The sequence below is a fragment of the Pelophylax lessonae genome (assembly GCF_965119305.1).
Source record: "Pelophylax lessonae genome assembly, chromosome: 2".
Taxonomy (NCBI): domain Eukaryota; kingdom Metazoa; phylum Chordata; class Amphibia; order Anura; family Ranidae; genus Pelophylax; species Pelophylax lessonae.
The window spans coordinates 337,896,836-337,903,359 of NC_138769.1; positions in this window are offsets into that span (position 1 = coordinate 337,896,836).

Below are 6,524 nucleotides of genomic sequence, written 5' to 3' on the forward strand. Positions count from 1 at the left end.
ACCTGGATCTGAATTGTTCTGCAGCGATGTAACAAAGTCCCGCCTCCTAGACCGGCTCCTATGATAGACGGCACACTGATCCAATGCTAGAAAATTGAATCAGTGTGACGTGTATCATAGGAGCCAGTCTAGGAGGTGGAACTATGGTGACAGCAGCCGCCAGGCAATTTAAATTTAAGCTCTGTGACACAGCGAGAGATCGCTGCTCTGTGTGATCCAGGCACTGGTGAGGTTGAATTAGATGGGCACTGATAAGCTGCATTGAATGGGCACTGATAAGGCTGCAATTGATGGGTAATGATAAGCCGCATTTGATGGGCACTAATAAGGCTGCATTTGTTGGCACTGCTGATGTTGCATTGATGAGCACTAACATACTGCATTTGATGGGTATTGGTGAGTCTGCATGTGATGGGAACTGATAAGCTGCATTTGATGGCACTGATAAGCTGCATTTGACGGGCACTAATAAGGCAGCATTTGATGGACACTGGTAAGGTTGCATTGATGGGCACTGGTGAGGCTGCATTTGATAGGCACTATTGATGCTGCATTGATTGGCACTAATAAGCTGCATTTGGTGGGCACTGGTGAGGCTGCATTTGATGGGCACTGATGGGGCTGCATTTGATGGGTACTGATGAGGCTGCATTTGGGCACTGATAAGCTGCATTTTATGGGCACTGATAAGCTACATTTGATGGGCACTGGTTAGGCTGCATTTGATGGGCACTGATGGGGCTGCATTTGATGGGTACTGATGAGGCTGCGTTTGGGCACTGAAAAGCTGCATTTTATGGGCACTGATAAGCTGCATTTTATGGGCACTGATAAGCTACATTTGATGGGCACTGGTTAGGCTGCATTTGATGGGCACTGATGGGGCTGCATTTGATGGGTATTGATGGGGCTGCATTTGATGGGCACTGATGGGGCTGCATTTGATGGGTACTGATGGGGCTGCATTTGATGGGCACTGATGGGGCTGCATTTGATGGGCACTGATGGGGCTGCATTTGATGGGCACTGATGGGGCTGCATTTGATGGGTACTGACGAGGCTGCGTTTGGGCACTGATAAGCTGCATTTTATGGGCACTGATAAGCTACATTTGATGGGCACTGGTTAGGCTGCATTTGATGGGCACTGATGGGGCTGCATTTGATGGGTACTGATGAGGCTGCGTTTGGGCACTGATAAGCTGCATTTAATTGGGCACTGATAAGCTACATTTGATGGGCACTGATGGGGCTGCATTTGATGGGTACTGATGGGGCTGCATTTGATGGGCACTGATGGGGCTGCATTTGATGGGTACTGATGGGGCTGCATTTGATGGGCACTGATGGGGCTGCATTTGATGGGCACTGATGGGGCTGCATTTGATGGGTACTGACAAGGCTGCGTTTGGGCACTGATAAGCTGCATTTTATGGGCACTGATAAGCTACATTTGATGGGCACTGGTGAGGCTGCATTTGATGGTTACTGGTAAGGCTGCATTTGATGGGCATTGATAAGCTGCATTTGATGGGTACTGATAAGCTGCTTAAGTGTGGGCTGGGACACATGGATGGGGACACAGGGGTCCCCATGATCCCCTATTGCCCGGGGGCCCCATGAGTTGTCAGTCCGCCCCTGAGCCAAACTGCATGTTTTAGTGAACATGAAAGGATTAGTTCATCTTTTCCAAAAACTGCCAATACAGATAAGGGGGGGGGGGGTGGTTAAAATGAAATAGTAAAGCTCTGGCTAAAGATGAATAAAGCCCTTGTTATAGGTAAAGGCCAGTTATATACCTCCTGAAACCTGACTAAAAAACTCCCAGTGATGGTATCCCACTTCCACCATCACATGAGTGACCTTTTAGCTCACACCTACTGCACTAGGGGAGAAAAAGCGCGGAGACGGAGCTCACCATTATGATGGTGGAGGTGAACAGCTGGGAGTGTTGTAGCAAAGTCTTAGCAACAAGGTAGGATGGGATGATGCCATGTGTGGGGGGGTTTTCAGTCAGGTGAACTAAAGTGGGCCGGTCTAAGGCATGAAACTCCAGGGGTGAAAATGAGTCCCACTCCGGCCCTGCTACTTTTCATTCGATAAAGTGCATCCAATCACACATTTCCCAGCTTATAATAATATTTGAGTAATAAGTCCCCCCATCTTGTCTGGGAGGTCAACAACTAGAGGCAGACATTCCCACTCCACTATGAGGGGGCCAGTAGCAACTGTTTTCATAGGCAAAGGTGGATGTGGTCCGTCCTCAGGCAGGGAACATTTGTCTCTGTTGAGTAATGTTGCCTGTGCTATCCAGCCACAGCATGCAGAGAAGGTGGTGGAATGGCTTACTAAACCATCCTCATTCTCCTCATCCCTTATGACCCAAGCTGACACTAGTGCGCAGTCAACTGCAGCTGCCAGAGTGGCTTATTCTGCGTCCTTGTCCACAGATACTCCTTCCATAATCCCAGCATCATGCACGGAGGAGTCAGCTGAATTATTTGAACACAGTGTCAGCCACTTGCTTTTTGAGAATGCACAGGCATTACTTGATTCTGATGTTGGTTCTGAGGTAGGGGAAGTTAGTAACATATACCTACAGAGAGGGGAGAACACTGATAAACAACAAATTGGCACTTATGTATGTCCCCCCAGTCGCAGGTTTTTACAGCAAGGCCAATTCTTGGTTTCTATATTACCTCTATAGGGTTACAATGTGAAGGCCCCGCCAACACCCAAAGCCCAATTTTTCCGCACCTGTTACTTCTATCCAAAGTCTGCGAAAGAGACACCAGACTTTATCTTTTTTAAAAAAAAATGAATCTTGGTGTAGTGTAATATAATTTGGCTTCTTCACATATGGCTTGCTCACTATGGTGCAAATCAGAGGCGTAACTAGAGCCTTCAGGGCCCCGATGCAAGAAACCATGAAGGGCCCCCCCAGATCCCTGGCCGGGGCCCTTCCCTTCAAGCCCAGGGCTCTTCCCACTAATTCTGGGGCTCTTTATTCTCGTTGCATGGCCTTTTATTACGGTCCCGCAGCAGGATCCTTTCACAAGTTCTGCAGTGGGCTCCCTTCCTGCAATCTTGGGGCCTCCCCACAGTGGTGCAATGCCAGGGCCCGGTCGCAAGTGTGACTTTTGCAATCCTGGAAGTTCACCCACTGGTTTGCTACTGGGCCCCCTGGAGCATGGGGCCCGGTAGCAATCGCAACCCCTGCAACCCCTGTAGTTACGCCCCTGGTGCAAATCTTTGTTATTTCCATCCAAAGTCTGCCAAAAAACACCAAAAGATATAAAAAAAAATCTCTGATCTTGTTCTGAGTGAACTAAATTGTGCCCTCATCATACAGACTGGCTCCCCAAGCATGTGTTTACTAAATAAAGAAAGCTTGCAGGGAAAATCAATTTAAATGTCATTTTTTTCTTTACAAATGTCAGTTTTGCTGCAGCAGTTTCTATACACGGTACGGATGCATCACTTTACAGGCAGACTAAGGCAATATATTTAACCACTTAAGGACCAGGCCTATTTCTTGTTGTTTACAAGTTAAAATCAGTAATTTTTGCTTGAAAATTACTTAGAACCCCAAAAATTATATATTTTTCTTCAGCAGAGACCCTAGAGAATAAAATGGAGATTTTTAGAATACTTTATGTCACACCGTATTTGTTGCCCACGCTTGTGGAATGGCGACAAACTTTGGTACCTAAAAGTCTCCATAGGTGATGTATTAAAAATGTCTACAGGTTACCAATTTAGAGTTACAGAGGAGGTCCAGTGCTAGACTTATTGCTCTCGCTCTAACAAACACTGTTTACATATGTGGGCGCGACTTGTGTATGCATTCGTTTTGTGTGTGAGCTCGGAGGGAGGGACATTTTTTTTTCTTATTTATTTTACCTTTTTTTTTTTTACACTGTCCCTTAAAAAAAAAATTAATCACTTTTATTCCTATTAAAAGGAATGTACACATCCCTTGTAATAGAAATAAGCAGGACAGGTCCTCTTTAATGTAAGATCTGGGGTCAAAAAGACCTCAGATTTCACATCTACACTAAAAAGCAAAAAAAAAATGTATTTTTTTTTTCATCATGAAAAAAATAGGCGCTTTAAGGCCGTTGGGAGGAAGCAAGGTATGACATTGCTATGGTCCTCCAAGGCCATAGAGTCAAGTGGGGGCCATCTTGCCCTCACTCGACTACCTACCTAGGAGGGGAAAGGACCGGATTGTTTTCACCACTACCGATGTCTCCGGTAAGCAGAAAAAACAACCGGGAAGCGGCAGGAGGGGCACCTCTCCCGCCGCCTATAAAAGTGATCCCGCAGCGAATCCACCACTTGGACTATTTTATGTGAAAGAGAACCACCCGCCCTGTAAAAGAATACCGGGGTTATAGCAGCTATCTGCTGCCATAACCCCAGCATTTAACATCAAAGTAGCAACGTAAAACTGCGGCGGGCGGTCTATAAGTGGTTAATGGAGTTTTTAATTTTTATTGTTTCACTTTCAGCATCAATAAAATCACTGCTCCATTAAAAGCTATCTTTTTTTTTTTTTTTAATTCCCATTGGTACATTTCCCCCAGGGCAGTACCCGGGCCCCTAAACACTTTTTAAGGCCAATAACTTGTATATAAGCCTTCAAAAGGGGGACTTTTGATTTTTCAAGTTTGGGTCCCATAGACTTCAATAATAGGGCTTGTGTTTTTGCAATATTAAAGAGTTCTGGTGTGAACCAAACCGGGGGGGGGGGGGGGGGGGGGCGGTTACCCATGCAGCACCTTGAAAGATTGACTTTTTGTCTTGAATTCCTCCTGAAAAGTAGTATACTGGTATGTGAATGTGTCTACAGCTTAGTAGCTGTGGTGTAAATCTAAAGATTAAATTAATTTATTAATAAATAATAATAATATTATTAATAAATAATAATAAACCACTACATTTACGCGTATTGGGATTTTTTTTTTTTGTTACCAAAAATATGTAGCAGAATACATATTGTTCTACATTTATGAAGAAATTGTTTTATTTATATTTTTTATTGGATGTGTTTTATAGCAGAAAGTAAAAAATATTATTTTTATTTTTTTTTTTTTCGCTTTTTTCAGAATTGTCAGTCTTTTCTTGTTTATAGCACAAAAAATTAAAAAAACGCAGTAGTGATCAAATACCACCAAAAGAAAACTGTATTTGTGGAAAAAAAATGACATTGATTTTATTTGCGTGCAGTGTCGCATGACCGCGCAATTGTCCGTTAGAATAACACAAAAATTGCCTGGTCATGAAGGTGGGTAAATCTTCCAGAGGTCAATGCTGGTCTCTATCCTTGTGCATGGTGAATGACCTTGCATCTGCACCCCTCCATTAGTTTTCTGCAGGTAGCCTGGGTCCCCCCACAGCTCTACTCTATGCACATGCTATTTACATAGGCATTTCATTAATTTATTTCCTTTGAGTTTATTTACATGAGTTAAGTTAAGTTTTTTGAACTTAAGTTTTTGAGCCTGGGGCTTAGATTTAAGGCCCTGTTAACATCTTTGCATTTTAACGCATGTGCTGTAAAGCAAAACAATGCACGTGTCATAAGAAGCATTGTTATTAAATGAGGCTGTTCATAGCTCTGTGAAGCATTGCACTGCGGTTTGCAAAATGAGGAATGTCTGTTTTCCTGTGCATTTTTCATGCATGGTGATGCCTAAAGATACACGTAAATATGCTATAATGCACATTAAAAAAACGTACTACAAACAAACAAATACAGATTCGGGTAGAACCCAGCCTTAATAAGATTTTGTGTTAAAATCTCAGCCTTCCACTATAGCGTGCATGTATGACTGTATGTATGTTTTGTTCTGTACTGCACTGACTACGTTCTTTATTATCGCACCATGACTTTCGTTCAAGAATCACATTAAAAAAAAATCTGCTTGACTGCAGATGGTAGGAGTTAAATATAGGGAGTAGTCATATGGAGGGAAAAGAGGAAAAGTAAAGTATACAAAGTGATTAAAGCTACTTGGCTGAGTAGAAAGGAAGACTTGTAAGTACTGTATAAAAATGTGAACAGTTGCTGTTTTGTTAGAGTTGTCAAATAAAAGTAGAGTGCAAAATTGCAGACTTTCATTAAAATAATGTTTCCGAGGTTAAACTTTTCTTTAACTTGTTACGTACCACCACCGAGCAAATGTGCTAAAAATGGTTGCTATAGTCCTATTTCAGTTGCTTATAGAGCCATATTGCACTGCTTTCCTGTAGTCTTGAATTGCGGCGCAGAGGACTACGCAGATACTAAAGCTGGAATTAGCCCTGATCCTGAACAGAGATCTTTATGTATTCCCTGCTAGATACAGGACTCCTTTTATAAGTTACACTGAAAGGCTCTCATTTAGGTGCTTTCACCTGATTAACCATTAGTAGCAAAATTACTAGCTGCTGTCTACAAGCATTCCGTGCCTTTATTCACCCTTCTCAGACTGGTGGTAAACAGAGCCCACAGCTGGTCCTCTGGGTGCCCTCACCAGC